Source organism: Eumetopias jubatus, unplaced genomic scaffold (assembly GCF_037043125.1).
Source record: "Eumetopias jubatus isolate StellerSeaLion01/CBP00866 unplaced genomic scaffold, mEumJub1_p1.0 scaffold_14, whole genome shotgun sequence".
In the NCBI taxonomy this organism is placed as follows: domain Eukaryota; kingdom Metazoa; phylum Chordata; class Mammalia; order Carnivora; family Otariidae; genus Eumetopias; species Eumetopias jubatus.
Window position 1 is genome coordinate 41,126,691 of NW_028274820.1, and position 20,313 is coordinate 41,147,003.

Consider the following 20,313-nt stretch of genomic DNA (forward strand, 5'->3'; position numbering starts at 1 on the left):
ACATATCCAAATGCCTTAGAGCTGGCTGATGGAGGCAGCAGCATCTTCCAAAATATTAAACCAAAAAGCCTGGATTCAGCTCAAGAGAATAGCATTGCTAAATCACCCTGGTGGCTTTCTTTAAAAGTGTCCAGGCTTCCCCATAATATAAGAATCTGATACCATTTGTTTTGTTTTGTTTTTATCTTTTTTTAAATCTGATACCATTTGAAAAATATTCTAAAGAATATTAGTTTGACATTCACAGGCAAACAAAGCCTAGTGAAGTTTCCATCTCTGCTTCCAGTCCTAGTGTAACACCAATATATTTATTTATTTCCCATTTTTCTATTACTTTTGGTCCTAAAGGAATCTTTTTCCCACACTTGATTTTTTAACATTGAGAAATTCTACTAGCTCCGTGCACACAATCACGAACAGAGTTATAGAAGTAATCTACCTACAAATACAACTTTTAGAATAGCTTTGAGAAAGATATTATTTTAAACTTGAGTTTTGATAGTTGACAAAAGTGATAGCCATTGGAAAAAGAAAAAAGTTATACAGCTAGCAGATATATTATTCTTAAGAGAACTTAGATAAATTATTACTTATATTACTGATTTTTCTTCTTAATATTGTTTCATATGCATGGCACTTTTGAATAAGAATGTAAACTTTTGACAGTTTAGCAGAATATTAAAGTGTTACCACCTAATGTAGGTTAGGAATATATTCTGTTCTGTTTTCTAGAATGGCTAGCTGATAACTGAAATAGAAAGAAAAAAAACCTCATAATACTCATCTCCCTTGTTATAAATAAATAAAACTTACAGTACTATTTTAGTCAATTATAGTCCACAACTTTAAATAATGTTTTTCATTATTAATGCTTAAATATATATGTCCTAAAAGGACTCAAAACAGTTCTGTATTGCATATACATTAGATATGGGAGATTAAATCACTTTGAACCCATATGGTATAGTGGAAAGATTAGTCATCAATTAGAAATTCAGTTTCCCAGGTCCTGGTTAAAGTCTGTTATGACTTCAGGGGCATCTAGGTGGCTCAGTTGGTTAAGCATCTGCCTTCAGCTCGGGTCATGATCTCAGGGTCTGGGGAGCCCCCACATCTGGCTCCCTGCTCAGTGGGGAATCTGCTTCTCCCTCTGCCTCTGCCCCCTCTCCCACACTTGTGCTCATTCACTCTCTCTTTCTCTCAAATAAATAAATACAATATTTTTTAAAAAGTCTATATGACTTCAAAGTCTCATCTTGGTTCTGTCACTAACTCTCTTTGTGACATTGGGTGAATCCCTTCACATTTTCGGGATCTAATTCCCTGACATTTATGGCTTGAATTGTGTACTCCCCAACCCCATAAAAATAAAGATATATTGAAATCCTAACCCTCACTACCTAATATAACATGATTTGGAAACAGGGCCCTTGCCCTATTTAGTGTTAAGTTGAGATCATACTGGAGTAGGATGAGCATCTGACCCAACATGACTAGTGTCCTTATAAGAAGACAGTCATTGAAGACAAACACACATGGAGAACACCATGTGACAATAAAGGCAGAAATTGGACTTAAAGAGTCGCAAGCCAAGAAATGCCAATGATTGCCAGCAAACAACTAAAAGCTGGGAATAGGCAAGGAAGGATAACCCTACAGATTTCAAAGGGAGCATGGCCCTGTCCACACCTTGATTTGAGGCTTCTAGACACTAGAACTATGAGACAATAAATTTCTGTTGTCTTGAACTATCTAATTTGTGATACTTTGTTTTGGCAGCCCTAGGAAATTCAAACACAATCTTTTAAATTGAGAGGGCTGGACTCTGTAAGCCTCCTCCATAAATATATTTTTATTATTGAGTTCAGGGGTCAACAAACTTTTTCTGTAAAGGGACAAATAATAAATATTTTAAGTCTTGCAGGTCATGTGGTTTCTGTCACAAATACTCAACTCTGCTGATCAAAAATATCATAGATAATAAATAAACAAGTGTGGCTGTGTTCCAATAAAACTTTACACACTGGACACTAAAGTTTGAATTTCATTTAATTTCCTGTTACATAACACTGTTCTCTAAAAGAAAATTTTCCCCACCATATAGAAATATAACAACCATTCTTAGCTCCCAGGCCACACAAAAACAAGCAGGGGATTAGATTTGGTCTGCAGGCTACAGTTTGCTAAACCCTGTTTCAAGTTGTTACCATAAGTTTGGCCAACTTGGCAGAAAGCATAATAGAAAAAGATATGCAGCCTTTTATCCAAGACAGATGAGCTGTGCAACATGACTTCATGTGGATGCTGATAATTATGTTCATCAAACTATATTTCTCTATAATAAAACTATTTTTATTAAACTATCACATTTTAAAATGCATAATATATTTTTCAAGTTTTTATTTAAACACCAGTTAACATGCAGTGTAATATTAGCTTCAGGTGTAGAATTTAGTGATTCATCACTTACAATATCCAGTGCTCATCACAACACTGCCCTCCTTAATACCCATCACCCATTTAGCTCATCTCCCCACTTCTCCCCCCTCCAGCAACCCTGTTCTCTGTAGTCAAGAGTTTGTTTCCTCATTTGTCTCTCTCTCTTTATTTTTGTCGATGTTCATCTTTTTTTGTTTCTTAAATTTCACATATGAGGGAAATCGTATCATATTTGTCTTTCTCTGACTTATTTCACTTAGCATAATATTCTCTAGCTCCATTCATGTCATGGCAAACGGCAAGATTTCATTCTTTCATATGGCTGAGTAATATTCCATTGTGTGTGTGTGTGTATATATATATATATCACATATTCTTTATCCATTCGTCAGTCAATAAACATTAGGCTCTTTCCATAATTTGGCTACATAATAGTTTTTCTAAAAACTACATTCCATTACTTTATCTCTTTAGTGATAAAAGTTAGTTTAATAGAACAAATATTAATAATAACAAATATGACCATTTATTGAGCAATTACACAGTGCCAACCACTCTGCTAAATGCTGTATACAGTTATCTCATTAACTGTAAAATAACCCCATGAGTTACACATCCTTTATCCCCTTTACAGATGTGGCTTAGAAAGATTAAGTAATATGCCTGAGGCCACACAGTTAATACATAACTGAGACAGGTATAAATCAGGTGATTCTGACTACAAGATTTGTAATTTAAACTGCTTTATATACTGTTGTTAGTTTCTTGTTAAGATTAATTTTAATGTTCAAATTCCAAACATATATTGTAACTTACTATAATAATTATAATTTCTCATAACAAACCCCACAATTTTATTAATAAATAAATAATAACCATTAATAATCAAATCTACATGAAGATTAAGGAGTGTACCGTGATGAGCACCAGGCATTGTATGGAAGTGTTGAATCACTATATTGTACACCTGAAACTAATATTATACTGTATGTTAGCTAACTGGAATTTAAATAAAAACTTTAAAAAAAATCTACAAATCATGATTAACAACAAAGAAAGGAAGAAGTGTACTTCATTCTAGTCATTAAATTAGATCAAATATAACATTTTATATCTTTGCCTCAAATACTGGAATTACATGAGCAAATGGCCCAGCCTTGGTTTCAAACTACTTGTTTCTGGGGAAAACAGAGGACACATGTAAAACTAGATACTATTTTGTAATATACTCTTTTCTTAACACCCAATGAAAGAACAGTTAGGAGAAAAAAAAAAAACAACCAACTTGTTGATACCGTATGTGATTAAGTTCCTCATTCAAGTGCACTGACAGATGGCAGAAAAGAGAAGAAAGGATAGAGATGCCAGGGAGATGGAGGATGGTGTAATCAAATACAAAACCATCTGGATCCTCTCCCTCTGTGACCTAGTGTTTGTGTTTAAGTTAAACCTTTTGTATCATCACCTGACAGATCACAGACCAAATTTCTAACCTGAAACATTCTTTCAGCAAGCACAGAGCAGCAAAGTATTCTTTGAGGAAATTATACACTTCATCTATATAAAGGTTAAGTCAATGAAATTATTAAAATGGTAGAACAGGATTTGAAGGCTTAACCTCCAAGGATGCCATCATGCCTGGCACACAGAGAACATACAATATGCCCTATGTAAAATGTGCACAGAGTGCAAACACAGCAATCTGCTTTGTGTTACTTTCTAATAAACGTCAATGAGAAAAGTGTTTATAACTTGAAATTTGGGGGAGGGGGAGCGGATCTAGTAGCTTGCCACATGAAAATACATTCTCCTTGTCGATTCCAGGAAAATGCCAAATCAGTACAACTGATCCAAGACTCTTGGTCTTCACTTCTGCATTGATTAAGCTGCATGTGCTATGTTTTTGGCAATATTCACAGCTATTTGGTAGTTGTGCAAATTAAGACACATGGAATAAACAACTTGCTTCAAAACAGGTTAGAATTAAAGTCAGCAATAAGATTCAAATCCAGTTTTAGTGTCTTCTACTTACCTTCTCTGGGATAGCAAGATTGTGGAGCTGTTTTGGCTCCATTGTTTCAATGAAGGCTATATAGAATCATTTCTCACTTCCAAAGCTACAATAGAATTATAGAACTTTCACTGCATCTTATTGGAAACCAGCTTTTGCCCATTTAATATGGTTCAACTGACTATTTACTTACTTAAAGATTTTATTTATTTAGGGGCGCCTGGGTGGCTCAGTTGTTAAGCGTCTGCCTTCAGCTTGGGTCATGATCCCAGGATCCTGGGATCGAGCCCCGCATCGGGCTCCCCTGCTCCGCGGGAAGCCTGCTTCTCCCTCTCCCCCTCCCCCTGCCTGTGTTCCCTCTCTCACTGTCTCTCTCTCTGTCAAAAAATAAATTTAAAAATCTTTTAAAAAAAAGGTTTTATTTATTTATTTGAGAGAGAGCACAAGCAGGGGGAGGGAGAGGTAGAAGGAGAGGGACTCCCCACCGAGTAGCCAGCCGGAAATGGGCTCAACGCGGGGCTCAATCCTAGACTCTGGGATCATGACCTGAGCCGAAGACAGATGCTTACCTGACAGAGCCACCCAGGAGCCCCTCAACTGACATTTATTAAGGACTTTACTAGATCTAGAATTGAAAAGGCTGAATAAAGACAGACCTTACCCATGAGGACTTGAGATTCTAATGACGGGGGAGGAAAAGCCCTCAACCCAGTTAATTTCAATTAAGTGAAGCTAAAGGATAAGATAACGGTATTGAGTGCCAGGGGAAGCTGGAGGAGGGGCACTGAGCACAACCCGGAAGTCTAAAAAAGGCTTCCAGGAGGGGATGATGCCTAAAAGGAGTCCCGAAGGGGCAAGAGGATTTAGCCAATTAAAGAGAGGAGGAAAGAGCATCCCTACCTGGGGAAACTGCAGGAGCGGAGTCACACCAAAGAAAGCCGGAAGAGTGTGCTCTGAGGAGAGGGACCAGAACTACTAGCCTAAAAACTCCAATTCATGGCCTTCCTAAACACAAAAAATTAAATGTCTGGACAATGTTATTTAAAAGCTTTAAATTCATAGGGTAAACTATAAATGGGAAATCTATCACTATTATATGATGCCCATATCAGGATGAAGAATTTGGTCCTAGAACTTCTATAAAAATTGATTTATTTTTAGAAAACCAAAATGCTCCGTTGTCTCCTGGTTGGTGACATGGCTCGTGCCTGCTCTCAGGTCAGTGTCCTCTTTGGGTGAAAGCTTGCTGTAATATCAGGAAAGACAAATAGAAACTCAATGGCTTCAAGTTTAAGTCCCTGAAAATTGTTGAGGATTTTTGCATCTATGTTCATAAGAGATATTGGCCTGTTGTTCTCTTTTTTTGTAGTATCTTTATCTGGTTTTGGTCTCAGGGTAATGCTGGCTTCATAGAATGAATTTGGAAGTTTTCCTTCCTTTTCTATTTTTTGGAATAGTTTGAGAAGAATAGATATTCACTCTTCTTTAAATGTTTGCTAGAATTCACCTGTGAAGCCGCCTGGTTCTGGACTTTTGTTGGGAGTTTTTCTGATTACTAATTCAGTTTCATTGCCAGTAATTGGTGTGTTCAAATTTTCTCTTTCTTCCTGATTCAGTTTGGAAAGGTTTCAATTTGAAATTCAGTTTCCAGGAATTTACCCATTTTTTCTAACTTGTCCAATTTTTGGCATATAATTTTTCATAATATTCTGTTATAATCCTTTATATATCTGTGGTGTTGGTTGTTATTTCTCTTCTTTCATTTCTGACTTTGTTTATTTGTGTCCTCTCTCTCTCTCTCGTTCTGTTTTATTTAAGTCTGGCTAAAGGTTAATTTTGTTGATCTTTTCAAAGAATCAGCTCCTGGTTTCACTGATCTTTTCTATTGTGTTTTTTTGGTTTCTATTTCATTTATTTCTGCTCTAATCTCTGATTTCCTGCCTTCTACTGGTTTTGGGTTTTGATTTTCTTTTTTTAGCTTCTTTAGGTGTAAGATTAGATTGTTTATTTGAGATTTTTCTTGCTTCTTGAGGTAGGCCTGTAAACTTCCCTCTTAGAACAGCTTTTGCTGTATCCCAAAAATTCTGGACTATTGTGCTTTCATTTTCAATGGTCTCTATGTATTTTTGATTTCCTCTTTAATTTTTTGGTTGACCATTCATTGTTTAGAATAATGTTCTTCAACTTCCATATATTTGTGTTCTCTCCAAATTTTTTCTTGTGGTTGATTTCTAATTTCATAGCATTGTGATCAGAAAAGATGCATGGTATAACCAATCTTTTTCAATTTGTTTTGTGGCCTAATATTTGATCTATTTTGGAGAATGTCCCATAAACATTTGAAAAGATTATGTATTCTGTTGTTTTAGGATGAAATGTTCTAAATATATCTGTTAGATCTATCTGGTCCACTGTGTCATTCAAAGCCACTGTTTCCTTGTTGATTATCTGTTTGGATGATATATCCATTGATGTAAATAGGGTATTAGAGTCTCCTACTATTATTGTGTTACTGTGGATTAGTTCCTTTATGTTTGTTATTAACAGTTTTATGTATTTGGGTGCTCCCATGTTGAGTGCATAAACATTTACAATTGTTAGAACTTCTTGTTGGATAGTTCCCTTTATGATTATATAGTTTCCTTCTTTGTCTCTTATTACAGTCTTTGTTTTAAAGTCTATTTTGTATGATGTAAGTATTGCTGCCCCAGGTTTCTTTTCACTTCCACTTGCATGACAAATGCTTTTCCATCCCTTCACCTTCAATCTGCATATGTCTTTAGGTTGGAAATGAGTCTCTTGTAGGCAGCATATAGATAGGTTTTGCTTTTTTAATCCATTTCATCACCCTATGTCTTTTGATTGAGCACTTAGTCCATTATATTCAAAGTAATTATTGATAGATATGTATTTATTGTCATTTTGTTACTTGTTATATGATTGTTTTTGTAGTTCTTCTCTTGCTCTCTTCTCTCACAGTTTCCTGGCTTTCTTTAGAGATATGCTTGGATTCCTTTCTCTTTATTTTTTGCATTTCTTTTCCACTTTTTGATTTGTGGTTACCATTAATTTTTTACATAACATCTTATGGATATAGCAGTCTATATTAAGTTGATGGTCACTTAAGTTTGAACTCCTCAAACTCAACACCCAAAAAACAAATAAGTCAAAAAATGGGCAGAAGACATGAAAAGACACTTCTCTGAAGAAGACATACAAATGGCTAACAGACACATGAAAAAATGTTCATCATCATTGGCCACCAGGGAAATTCAAATCAAAACCACATTGAAATACCACCTTACACCAGTTAGGATGGCAAAAATGGACAGGGAAAGAAACAACAAATGTTGGAGAGGTTGTGGAGAAAGGGGAACCCTCTTATAATGTTGTTGGGAATGCAAGTTGGTACAGCCACTTTGGAAACCAGTGTGGAGGTTCCTCAAAAAATTAAAAAGAGAGCTACCCTATGACGCAGCAATTGCACTCCTGAGTATTTACCCCAAAGATACAGATGTAGTGAAAAGAAGGGCCATGTGCACCCCAATGTTCATAGCAGCAATGTCTGCAATAGCCAAACTGTGGAAAGAGCCGAGATGCCCTTCAACAGATGAATGGATAAAGAAGATGTGGTCCATATATACAATGGAATATTACTCAGCCATCAGAAGGGATGAATACCCAACTTTTACATCAACATGGATGGGACTGGAGGAGATGATGCTAAGTGAAATAAGTCAAGCAGAGAAAGTCAATTATCATATGGTTTCACTTATTTGTGGAACATAAGGAATAGCATGGAGGACATTAGGAGAAGGAAGGGAAAAATGAAGGGGGGGAAATCGGAGGGAGAGATGAGCCATGAGAAACTATGGACTCTGAGAAACAAACGGGGTTGGGGGGATGGGTTAGCCCAGTGATGGGTATTGAGGAGGGTAGGTACTGCATGGAGCACTGGGTGTTATACGAAAACAATGGATTGTGGATCACCACATCAAAAACTAATGATGTACTGTATGGTGACTAACATAATAAAATTAAAAAAAAAAGTTTGAACCCATTCTAAAGGCACTTAATTTTTACTTCTTTGCCCCCTGCACATTTTAAATATATGGTTGTACTTATATCCCTTTATTTTGTGAACGCCTTGACTGATTTTTATAGATATACTTCATTTTACTGCTTTTGTGCTTCCTACCTTTCTTACTCCTGTTTATGGCCTTTCCTTTCCACTTAGAGTTCCTTTTAACATTTCTCATAAAGTTGGTTTAGTGGTGATGAATTCCTTTAACTTTGAGAAACTCTTTTTTTTTTTTTAATTTTTTTCTGGCTACAAATTTATTCAACACAAAACATCTCCAACTTTACTGAGGTGGGCTGACCATGTCCACAACCAAATCTGCCTCTAAACTGGAACTCAGTTGCTGACCCAGCCTGGCCTCAGCTTTCTTGTCGGCACCAGGGGGCACAGCGCTTCGTCTGTAGGTGTCTCTGTCAGCTTCCCCTCGTGTGAGTCTTGCAGGTTGCTCTCCCTCCAGACCTTTGGGCCGTGGTCGGCCTGTCTCAGGGCGGCTGCAGCGCAGAGTAGCAGGCACAATCTCGGGGGGCAGATGGAGGTAATCACGGAGATATTGGATGCCCTTGTTGGTAAGGTACCAGTAGAAATGTCTCCAGGCAAACTGTTCCTTTACATAGCCTCGTGATTTGAGAGACTCAGCAACCTTCAAGGCAGCAAGCAGCTCTGGCTGTTCTGACCTCTCCTTGGAATCTGCCTTGGACATTTAGTGGAAAATCCCTCCATCTGCACCCCACTCGAGCAGCCCCCAGGCTACCTGCATGGCCTTCATGATATGAAGGTTGGGCACATTCTTGTCATCCAGCTCGGGGTGTTTGGGCATGTGGACATCCTTCTTGGCCACCATCACTCCCTCCTTGAAAAGGAGTTCATAAATGGCAATTTGGTTCTTCTTGGGCATCAACATCTCAGCGGCTGCTACGTCCGGGGCCGGGGCTGGAAAGCAACTTTGAGAAACTTTTTATGTCGCCTATTCTGAATGACAGATTTGCTAGATAGAGTACTCTTGGCTGCAGGTTTATTTTCTTCCAGCACTTTGAATAGATCATGCCACTCCCTTCTGGCCTGCCAAGTTTCTATGAAAAATCAGCTGATAGCCTTATGGGGTTTCCTTTGTATGTAACTGTTTTCTCTTGCTACTTTTAAACTTCTCTATCACTACTTCTTGCCATTTTAATTACTGTGTGTCTTGGTGTGGACCTCCTTGGGTTAATTTCACTGGGGGTTCTCTGTGCCTCCTGGGTCTGGATCTCTGTTTCCATCCCCAGATTAGGAAAGTTTTCAGCTATTATTTCTTCAAATAAAATTTTTGCCCCCTTTTATCACTCTTCTCCTTCTGGGATCCCTATAATGCAAATGTTGTTATACTTGAAGATTTTGCTGAATTCCCTTAATCTATTTTCATTTTTTATTATTCTTTTTCTTTCTCCTATTCAGCTTGTTTGCTTTCCATTATTCTATCTTCCTAGGTTGCTTTATCCATCCTTCTGCATCCTCTACTTTACTATTTATTCCATTGGGTGTATTTTTTATTTCAGTTATTGAGTTCTTCATCTCTGACTGGTTCTTTTTTTATGTTTTCTATCTCTTTGCTGAGGGTCTCACTGAGATCTTTCACTCTTTTCTCAAGTCCAGTGAGTATATTTATGACCATTACTTTAAATTCTCTATCAGGCATATTACTTATATCCATTTCATTGAACTCTTTTGTGATTTTGTCCTGACATATCCCTCTGTCCCCTCATTTTATCTAACTTTCTGGGTCTGTCTCTATGTGTTAGGTAAGTTAGCTATGTCTCCTGCTCTTGAAAGTACTGGCTTCATGAAATAGAAGTCCTGTAGTGCCCTGCAGTGCAATGTCCCCTGTTCACCAGAGTCCTGCACTTCACGGTGTCTCCTGTGTGTGTTGCATGTGCCCCACTGCTGTGGCTGAGCTGTGTTTGCCTTCAATTCAGTCCCATCTTCAATGGCTCTCTGCCTGTTGTGAGCAGAGTTTGATCCCTGTGTTAATGGGCCAGTATGGAGCTGCCTTGGACTTGAGTTGGGTCAGACCAGGCATTTGACAGAACTACAGTTACACTGAACTGCAGGGAGCTCTCCCTGTGTTGTCCCCTGAGAAGCTTTTGTAAGTGGGCAGGGCCTGGAGTCAGACCAGACATCTGCCCCAGCCCACTGTTAGGGCTGCAGTCAAAATGGAATGTGTGGTTATCCTCTCCTCTCCCCAGGACAGGAGTCACTTTGGATTGGTGCTGGCCCCCACTGTGACTACTTGTACATGGCCAGGCTTGTGGAAACACTTTGGATTGGCTTCTGCCAAGGGTGTGTTGGAGGGGGTGGGTCCACAGGAGAACACATAGTTGTGATGCCCTGTGTTAGCAAGGTTTGAGCCCACCTGCTATGGGAGGGGACCTATAGCCACTTTGGAGAATATTTTCTGAGGTTGGGTTGGAGGGGATGGGTCCATAATAATAGTACAGGGGCAGGGTATGCTGTTAGCAGCTAGGTAGAGAGTTTTGGCACTGTGCTGGTACCCAGAGGTGTTCATGTATCTAGTCTGGGTGGTGGGGGAGGAAAATGGTACCCTCCAGCTCCTTTGTTTTTGGACAAGTCTCCCAATATCCCTGCCCCTCCAACACAGAGTCTGAGATTAGTAAACAAATCTTCCTCCCATATATCCCAAGTGCTTTTCAAACTGATGCTTCTATGCTGTATCTCAGCAGGGCTCTTTGTTATGCTGTCTCTTTAAGGGCAGGATTCAGTTTCCTATCACCTTCAGGTTCTCCTAGAGCCAAGCCTGCTGATTTTTAAAGTTCTAGGAGTTAAGCCCCACTGATTGTAAGAACTCGTGATGTTAAGCCCCTCTGTTTTTTAATCCTCCAATCATTATGGGGATTCATCTTCCCAGTACAGGTCCTCCTGCCATGGGGTACCTGGTGTGGCATCTGCTCATCTTCCTTCTCTGTACCTGCAGTGTCCCTCCCTCCTTTGGATATTCTCACAGGTCAGATTGGTTCCCAACCACATCTCCACTTTCTACTCTTATTGATATGGCTTCTTCTCTAATTTAGCTGTAGAGATTATCTGCTAGCTTTCAGGTAATTTTCTGGGTTATTTACACTAATGTGGGTGTTATCTAGGTGTATCTGTGGGACAGGTGAGCTTAGGATCCTCCTACTCTGTCATCTTCCCCAGAAGTCCTAGAAGCCATATTTTTGTATGAAAGACATGATTTTCTACTGAATTCCAGTAACTGGAACAATTCTTCAAGTGTCATTCTTCAAGTGTGCACCTTCTACATGGCTACAGAAGGTGGCATGATCTCTTACAACCCAACAGTACTGCAGTATGCTAATCATAATCCTATTTCCAGACCTTCCTCCAGGCTTTTCTCTCTGCCTGGAATGCTCTAGCTCCCCTTTTACTCCCACACTCTTTGAGGAAAGCATAACTAGTGCCCCACAATATACAGCTCTCCACTCCTCCCTCAGCATCCCAGCTTACTGCAGTTAGATAGGGCTGTGAACTCATTCAGGTCAATGGTCTGTTAACAGCAGAGAAAAGTATTTGCATAACCTTCTCCCTCACTCTTTCATTTTGGTGGAGAACACAACAACCATGTGTGGAAATGGAGGTCCATGTGATGGACCTGAGTCACCAAAAGAGTATAGTTGTCCCAGAGAAAAGACTTTCATAAGCAAGAAATAAACTTTTAAGTGTTAAGACATTATGATTTGGGGGCTACTTGTTACTACAGCTTAAGCCTGGCCCATACTGAATAATATACACCACTTATACCCCAACCCCACCCTCAACTTACTCCCTACATCCTTGACCTCTACCTCACCACCTACCTGTGAGAGGTTTCTTGTCAATCTTCAGATCATGACTCATCTGTTCCTCAGAGAAGTCTAATGACCATAATTTCTTAAGGTCTCACCCTTGCTATCCTCTATTATTGAGCCCTGTTTTTTTATTTAAAATTATTCCCCACATAATTTATACTTACAGATTTATAAATATGTATACTTATTTTTTCTTTTCGCTACCACTAGACTGTTACAAGGAATCTATAACATCATCTAGGTTTTACTTATTAAAAAAATAGATAAACTAGAACTTAGAACATCACGAGGTCTTAAAACAGTGTATTTTTTTTAATAAATGAATATCACTCCATCAAAAGAACTATATATAAGTAGAAGGCAGTTTGTTGTTCCATAATATGGACAATGGCATTAGAAGACAACCGACAGAATGGGAGAAGATATTTGCAAATGACATATCAGATAAAGAGCTAGTATCCAAAATCTATAAAGAACTTATCAAACTCAACACCCAAAGAACAAATAGCCCAATCAAGAAATGGGCAGAAGACATGAACAGACATTTCTGCAAAGAAGACATCCAAATGGCCAACAGACACATGAAAAAGTGCTCAACATCACTCGGCATCGGGGAAATCCAAATCAAAACCTCAATGAGATACCACCTCACACCAGTCAGAATGGCTAAAATTAACAAGTCAGGAAATGACAGATGTTGGCAAGGATGTGGAGAAAGGGGAACCCTCCTACACTGTTGGTGGGAATGTAAGCTGCTGCAGCCACTCTGGAAAACAGTAAGGAGGCTCCTCAAAAAGTTGAAAGTAGAGCCACCCTATGACCCAGTAATTGCACTATTGGGTATTTACCCCAAAGATACAAATGTAGGGATCCAAAGGGGTACATGCACCCCAATGTTTATAGCAGCAATGTCCACAATAGCCAAACTATGGAAAGAGCCAAGATGTCCATCGACAGATGAGTGGATAAAGAAGATGTGGTATACACACACACACACACACACACACACACACACACACACACACACACACACACACACACTGGAATATTATGCAGCCATCAAAAAAACCAAAATCTTGCCATTTGCAATGACGTGGATGGAACTATAGGGTATTATGCTAAGCGAAATAAGTCAATCAGAGAAAGACAAGTATCATATGATCTCACTGATATGAGGAATTCTTAATCTCAGGAAACAAATTGAGGGTTCCTGGAGTGGTGGGGGGAGAGAGGGATGGAGTGACTGGGTGATAGACATTGGGGAGGATATGTGCTATGGTGAGTGCTGTGAATTGTGTAAGGCTGTTGAATCACAGACCTATACCTCTGAAACAAATAATATATTATATGTTAAAAAAAAAAAGAAGATAGTAGGAAGGGAAAAATGAAGGGGGGGAATTGGAGGGAGAGACGAACCATGAGAGACTATGGACTCTGAGAAACAAACTGAGGGTTTTAGAGGGGGCGGGTGGGGGGATGGGCTAGCTGGATGATGGGAATTAAGGAGGGCACATATTGAATGGAGCACTGGGTGTTTTATGCAAACAATGAATCATGGAACACTACACCAAAAACTAATGATGTAATGTATGGTGATTAACATAACATTAATAAAATAAAAAAGAAAATAAATATGTTTTCACAAAAATATAATATAATAAAATAAAATTTTAAAAAACACACTGGATTAAAAAAAAAGACAAAATTCCACTGGACTAGGTGCTAGGCTTAGAAGTTTGTATAGAGACTTTACTACAAAAGTTTTGTACACAGAAGAAACCCAAGGGCATAAAAAATTCACATCCAAGAGAAAAATCACCAGGGTCTTCGGCAAGTCCTAAAAACCAGAATCGCTGTTATTCTCTCATTCTGGTAATCCTGTCCACAAGCCCTAGTGTCTTTCACAGTAGGAAGAAGGAGTGGGGACAGGGTCATTTGGAAGGCTCTGAATCTGATAGGAGCTAGGACTAGACAATACCTTATCTAAGCAAAAATAGCAAATATAAATACCTAAGACCTATACCAGACATTTACCATTTTGTATTTATCCAGCACCCAACTGTATCCACACATACCCACCTTCCTAATAGCATCTCCCCTTGGGGATAATTCAAGTGGTGTGTAGTCTTAGTGGGAGGGCACCAAGTACCACCTCTCACTACCATTTCCCATTTCTGAAGAGGGAGCCTGTTTATTCCTTTATTCCTTCCTTCCTTCACTAGCTCCCCAGTACACCCTGGGACCAGGCAATCAAACACCACTCTTAGGGCTGTAAATCCCAGTGAGTGGGCAATGCAAAGGAGGGCACAGGCAGAGGGCAAATTCATTGTAGTGGTACTCAGGGCCCAAGAATCAGGCAGCTCCTGACTTGAAACCTTGGTTAACTAAGGTCCTGATGCCAGCGATGCCCTAGTTCTTGTCACTTTCTCATAGCCCTACAGCCCTAAATCCCTGCCAGTGAATTCTCCTTTGACTTAAGATATTTAGGGTTGGTCTTTGCTGCAGGCAACCAAGAACTCAGACCAAGGCTGCGACATACAGCTATCTAAACTGTACTTTGTACAAGAGAACCCAGCAAAAGAAAGTGTAGTGGCTGAAATCTAGCCTGTGCTCCACTTGCCAAGCTTGTGGGGCTACATTCTGCTGAAGGCAAGGGTGGCATTTTCCAATTTCCTTAGAGGCATTTATAAGTGGGCAGGGGCCCTGCCCCTGACTGATACGGATCCCCATTTTTCAGTTGTAAAACAGAGGCCTAGAGATTAAGTCATTGACATATAAACTATGATTACAGTAATGTAATGATACTACAATGGGCTATTCTGCTGCCTTTCTCTCTATCTGTAGATTGAACCACCTATTTATTCCTGCAGGGAAAATGTGAAAGGACAAGGAATGTTCTTGTACAGTTCATCCTTCTATAATTGGGCCTACCACAGTCCGAGGTACTTGTAATTTGCATTCAAGTATTAATAGGGTTGGAATTTTAATTTAAAGTATATTTACAAATATCTAATATTCTGTGTTATACTAGTTTTTAATTAACCCTTCATATTCATCATCACTAGCAGAAAAACAACTCAAAGAATTTAAGAACTTTCCAAGTATCTTTAATTTCCTATAAACTGAATTTTTCCAATTTTACAGAGATACTGCGGAAGGGAAAAGATCTCCAATTATGCTGTCCAGAGCTCTTATTCTAATCTCTTCAATTTTCACATGATAGTTTTTACATTTCCCGCAGGTCTTTTCTCCCCAGCTTAGATCATAAATTTATCTGGAGAATCTGTGGGCTAGTATGTATACCGTGCCTGGTATGCAAATGGTATTTATTGTTAACAAGGAAATTAGAGCACCACCAGTTCTTCCATTAGGAATCTAACAGTTATGCTTCTTTTCCTTTTACCATATTAAATCCTTCAGTCTTCTTTTCATGTTACTTTAAGATGATCAAAATCTTTTGTTTCTACTTCTCCTTCCCATAAAAGAAAATTAGATTTGTTTTCAGGCTTTAATCCTGAGAAGATAATGTGAACCAACTCTGTTTTCATTACTGTCCAGTCATTCCATCAATCACTGAAAAGAATCACTAAAAGCAATCAGCGAGCAAGGTCAACAGCACTCCACAGAGGATCAGTGCAATAGTACTTCAGCAGATCAAAATGAAGACTGGGAAAAAAATGGCAGTGCTTCGCAGTCCTAAGAGGCCCAGTATGGCTTCTTAGGAAGTTGCCTCTAAGCAAGAAGGGAGAAGATGATTGAGGGAAGGGAATTAGCTTTATTATGTAGCAGGTCTTCTGGTACCAAGCTTGTTCATGTAACAAAGAGTTGGAAGTTTCATTTGGGGGTTAGGGTCACCAGCTCTTGGTACAGTGACTCAGGTTTTGGACTTTGAGACAAAAAGTCTAAACTTTCATAGGTCCTGTTCTGCTCTAGCAGTTTGTGTTGTCATATCCAATGAAGAACTGCAGAATCTTTCACAAACATAGATAGCAGTTGGGGTTAACTTGTTGTCAGTGACAGAAACCAACTTAACTTAAAAGGGACTTTGAACGACTATACTTTCAGGGATCATTTCTATAGTTCATTAAAAGGGACTTTGATGAAGTAAGAGTTAAGAGAATCAAAGATGATGTTGAAGTGCCAAGTTTGAAAAAGATAGAATCCAAGATACCCTGGTAGGGAGAAGAGTCTCAGAAGCAGGAATGGAATTCTGACAGTTCTTCCTATCCTTTTCTCTCTCTGAGATAGAAAGTCTGAGAAAAGAGTTTAATTGGCCTAGAACTGGCCACAGGCTTTCATCCTTTTGTCTTGGGCTGAATAGGGGACCCTAATTCTTGGCTTCCTGAAGACGGGAGGGGAATGATGAGGAGGTGGTGGTGTTAACTACCCATAAGGAAACCTGGGTATTGTTATCAATGTAAGGGGCAATGCATTGTGGGTGGCCAAGTTGAAACCAATGTCCACTGTGGTGTTAAAACAGAAATTGTTTTAACCCAAAGGCCAGGAACCATCTACATATATTTTATATATATATATATAACAATTTATATAACACTGTATAGAGCACATGTAGATTTTGTATGTAAGTTAACAGCTTAGTTTCAGTAAATACACAGTGCCTGATGCATGGTAGCTACTCAATAAATGTTTTTTTAAACGAATTTCTTCTTCAGTGCTATTTGTTCTCATCACTTCCTTTATACCATTTATATTTCCTAATATTTAATAACTATTCCTTATTCTAGATTGATGAAGTTAGAACACCCAAAAGAGAAAGTTCAATGCAGTGGAAAGAGTACTGGAGTAGAAGCTTTTCTTGCTTCTGCCCTATGTGACCTGTCCCCAAGGTCACATAGGGCAGAAGCAAGAAAAGCTTCTATTGATTTGGGTTTATTTCTTCAACTGCAAAATGAAGTGGTAGAGGTAGATGTGCCTTGGGAATCTGTCCAATTCTGTAAGTCTAACATCATGGTGACAAATATAAAGATGCCTAAGACTTAGCAAATTTAGAAAAAAATCTTTATAATTTTCACAGTATGTAGTGGTCATACCCTGAATCTGGACAGAAAGCAAAACCTAACTTACTTGGCAGTACTTAGGAGAAATTGCCAATGTCATAGAAAATCTAGATCACTGTTATCAAACTTTAAAGAAAGGCAGTGAAATCGATTTTTCAAATGAAATCCTACATTGAATCCCAATGTCTAACACAAGTAAAAGTCGAAAAGGTCCAAATGAAACAAAGGAGGATGTGTGGACCCCTATCCTCACACCTTCATTCACAACCTCCTGGAAATAAGAAATACTATTAGACATCACTCATCAAATTCCTGACTGAATATGCTAGACTTTTCTGTACCTTGTGACAGTTCTAAAATGAGATTACCAATTTCATTCATGCAAGAAAAATTAAGGAAAAAGCTTTCCAAGGAAAAGGAAAAGTATATATGCTTTCAATGGCATTAAAAAAGAGACAATTGTAGTCTATCAGCAATTTTAATTTGAAAAACAAAATAAAATCTAACAGCAATTAATCACCTATGCTACTGTCAACTAGTAATATACAGACTGAGACTATTTTATCAGTGAAAACTTAGCTTCCAAAATGTTTTACTAATTTAACGAGCTAAATTGTAAAATATGAAGAAACTTCTCCAATATATAAATCAATAGAACATAAAATTCTGCTTATAATTTTTATACATTTTAGCAAGACTTCTTTATCCCATGAAAGGTTTTTCCTATAGTCCTGCTTCAGAGGAAAGACACATGTCTCCAAAGCCAAAGTAATTTAGCATATCTGTATCTATCTATCTATATGTGTATATATTTAGATATATATACCCTGTTCTTAATCACCAAAGGGGAAATTACTGAAAAATATTAAATGACCTAAACACAAACTGTCATCTTTGTGATTAATGATAGTGACCTTCTTAGCCCTAGCAAAGAAAAGCAATTGCTCTTTTCATAAAATCTGTCCATTCCTCTACTTGGAAATATCATCATCAAAATCACTAGGATATAGCCTATCAACTTGGACCACAGGTTTCCACACACAAAATGCAATGAGTCTTTGATTATGAGCTCTGCAAAGTTCAAACATTCTTATTAGTAATCTTCATTTATCAACACTAATGTAGATAAGAGAACATCATTTTACCTTAAGGATTACTCTTGAAAACATAGGATTCACGTCATTAATGTATTGAATAATTTATGAACAATGATGTCATATTTTGGGCAAAGTAAAAAGTTACAAAGATTTTTCTGCAAGACATTCACTGCAGGCAACAACTATATATATATATATATCTCACAGTCATTGGTGATCGTCTGGCAAGATACAAGGTTTGAATTATCTAGGTACAACCAATGAGATGACACGGCCTATTGTAAGGATTTTTGCCTTATAACCAAGAAGGAAGGTAAAAGTCATCTCTGTTAAAAAAAAAAAAAAAAGTCTCTCCTCTATTTCCTGGTCTATACTGACTCTGCCGGACCTTCTGAGGGCCTGACTTGTTGAGGATGAGGTGGGCAAGCCTTCCAGGTACCAACTGGTAGAAAGGCCCCTGGTGTGTTCAAGCAATTGAGTATAATGACTTTCTGCTTAGTGATTAATCTTTCATTTACTTTTCAGAGGTGACCACAATAAGACATTACTGAAAATCAAGTGATGTAAACTGAGATAAGCAGAGGCCAATTATAATGGGCTTTATGAGTTTAGTATTATGCTGCTTTAAGAAGTCCTTGATGGCATTTAAAGATGACATGGTCTAAATTTCAACAAGATCCGTTTTTTACAGAAAAGACTGCAGGGCAGAAAAAGTAAAAGTAGGGAGACTAGTTAGGTGATCATTACAGAAAATCCTAGTGAATGATAGTGGTGGTTTAGATTAAGATACTAGAAAGCGGGAGTAGATAGATTCTGAATTTATCAGTTGTTTCTGGATACCAGTAACCAAATATCCAACCTAAGATGTCTTAAATAAAGATATTTGTATGCTTATTTTACAGGAAGTTTAGTGCCACAACAGCGTCAACGGTTTTATCAAAAGAATCACATTCTTCCAGACTAATTATCTTAGGCCTCAAACTGGAATAGTTGTTAGATAACTGCCACTAGCAATGAAGACTACATGCTCCTTATTCACACCTATAGAGAGGCTTGCTTTATGTGGCTACTTCATAAGCCAGGATTCCTCTTTGCCAGATGCCCCTCGCCGATTATTGGCCCATATTTATTTAAGCCTGCCCATCCATTCATTTGTATGAGAGATGGAGTTATGATTGACTAAAGATTAAGCAGAGCTCACCCTGAACTGTGTATGGGGTTGACTTGCCTTGAGTCACATGGCTTATGTGCAAAGATAGATACCTGAGGGAAAAAAATGAGGATTTGATAGAAAAGAGTAAGGGGGAAATAGATGCTCAGTAGGCAAGCAGGGGTATCAACTACATGGGATAATGCTTTGCAGGTGTTGACATGGCTTGCCACTAGATTAAATACAAGATTTCAAGAACAGTTCTTAAAAGTGTTGGCTTCAGCAATTGGGCAGAAGGTGGGGTATTTACTGAGATGCGAAAGACTGGATGAAAGATCAGGTTTGGGAATAATCACCCATTATAGATACTGAAAGGGTGATGAAGTTGTTAGTGGATATGAAAGTTTAGAACTTCAAGGAGAGGCAAAAACAAAATAGAAAATGAAATCATACATATGGAGATTTTTTTTTAAGCAACTGAGACTGGACTAAATTACTAAAGAGAATGTAGTATAGATAGAGCAAGAAGTGGATACACGATAGAATCTAGATCTATGCCAAGATTTAGAGTTGGAATACAACCAGAGCCATTAAGGCAGCTAGAAAACTCAAGTCTAATTCCCCAGCATCATCTGTGTGGGTAGATGGAGAGTAGCACAAATTGTTAGCTCTCTGCCAAAA

The 20,313-nt window shown here is 38.3% G+C and overlaps 2 pseudogenes; one reads left to right on the forward strand and one right to left on the reverse strand.

The window, feature by feature from the left end:
• Nucleotides 1–8,788: 8,788 nt before the first annotated feature.
• LOC114219976 (small ribosomal subunit protein eS10 pseudogene) lies at nt 8,789–9,432 on the reverse strand (annotated as a pseudogene).
• A 6,984-nt stretch (nt 9,433–16,416) lies between these two features.
• LOC114222386 (small nucleolar RNA U3) lies at nt 16,417–16,517 on the forward strand (annotated as a pseudogene).
• The last annotated feature ends 3,796 nt before the right edge of the window (nt 16,518–20,313 follow it).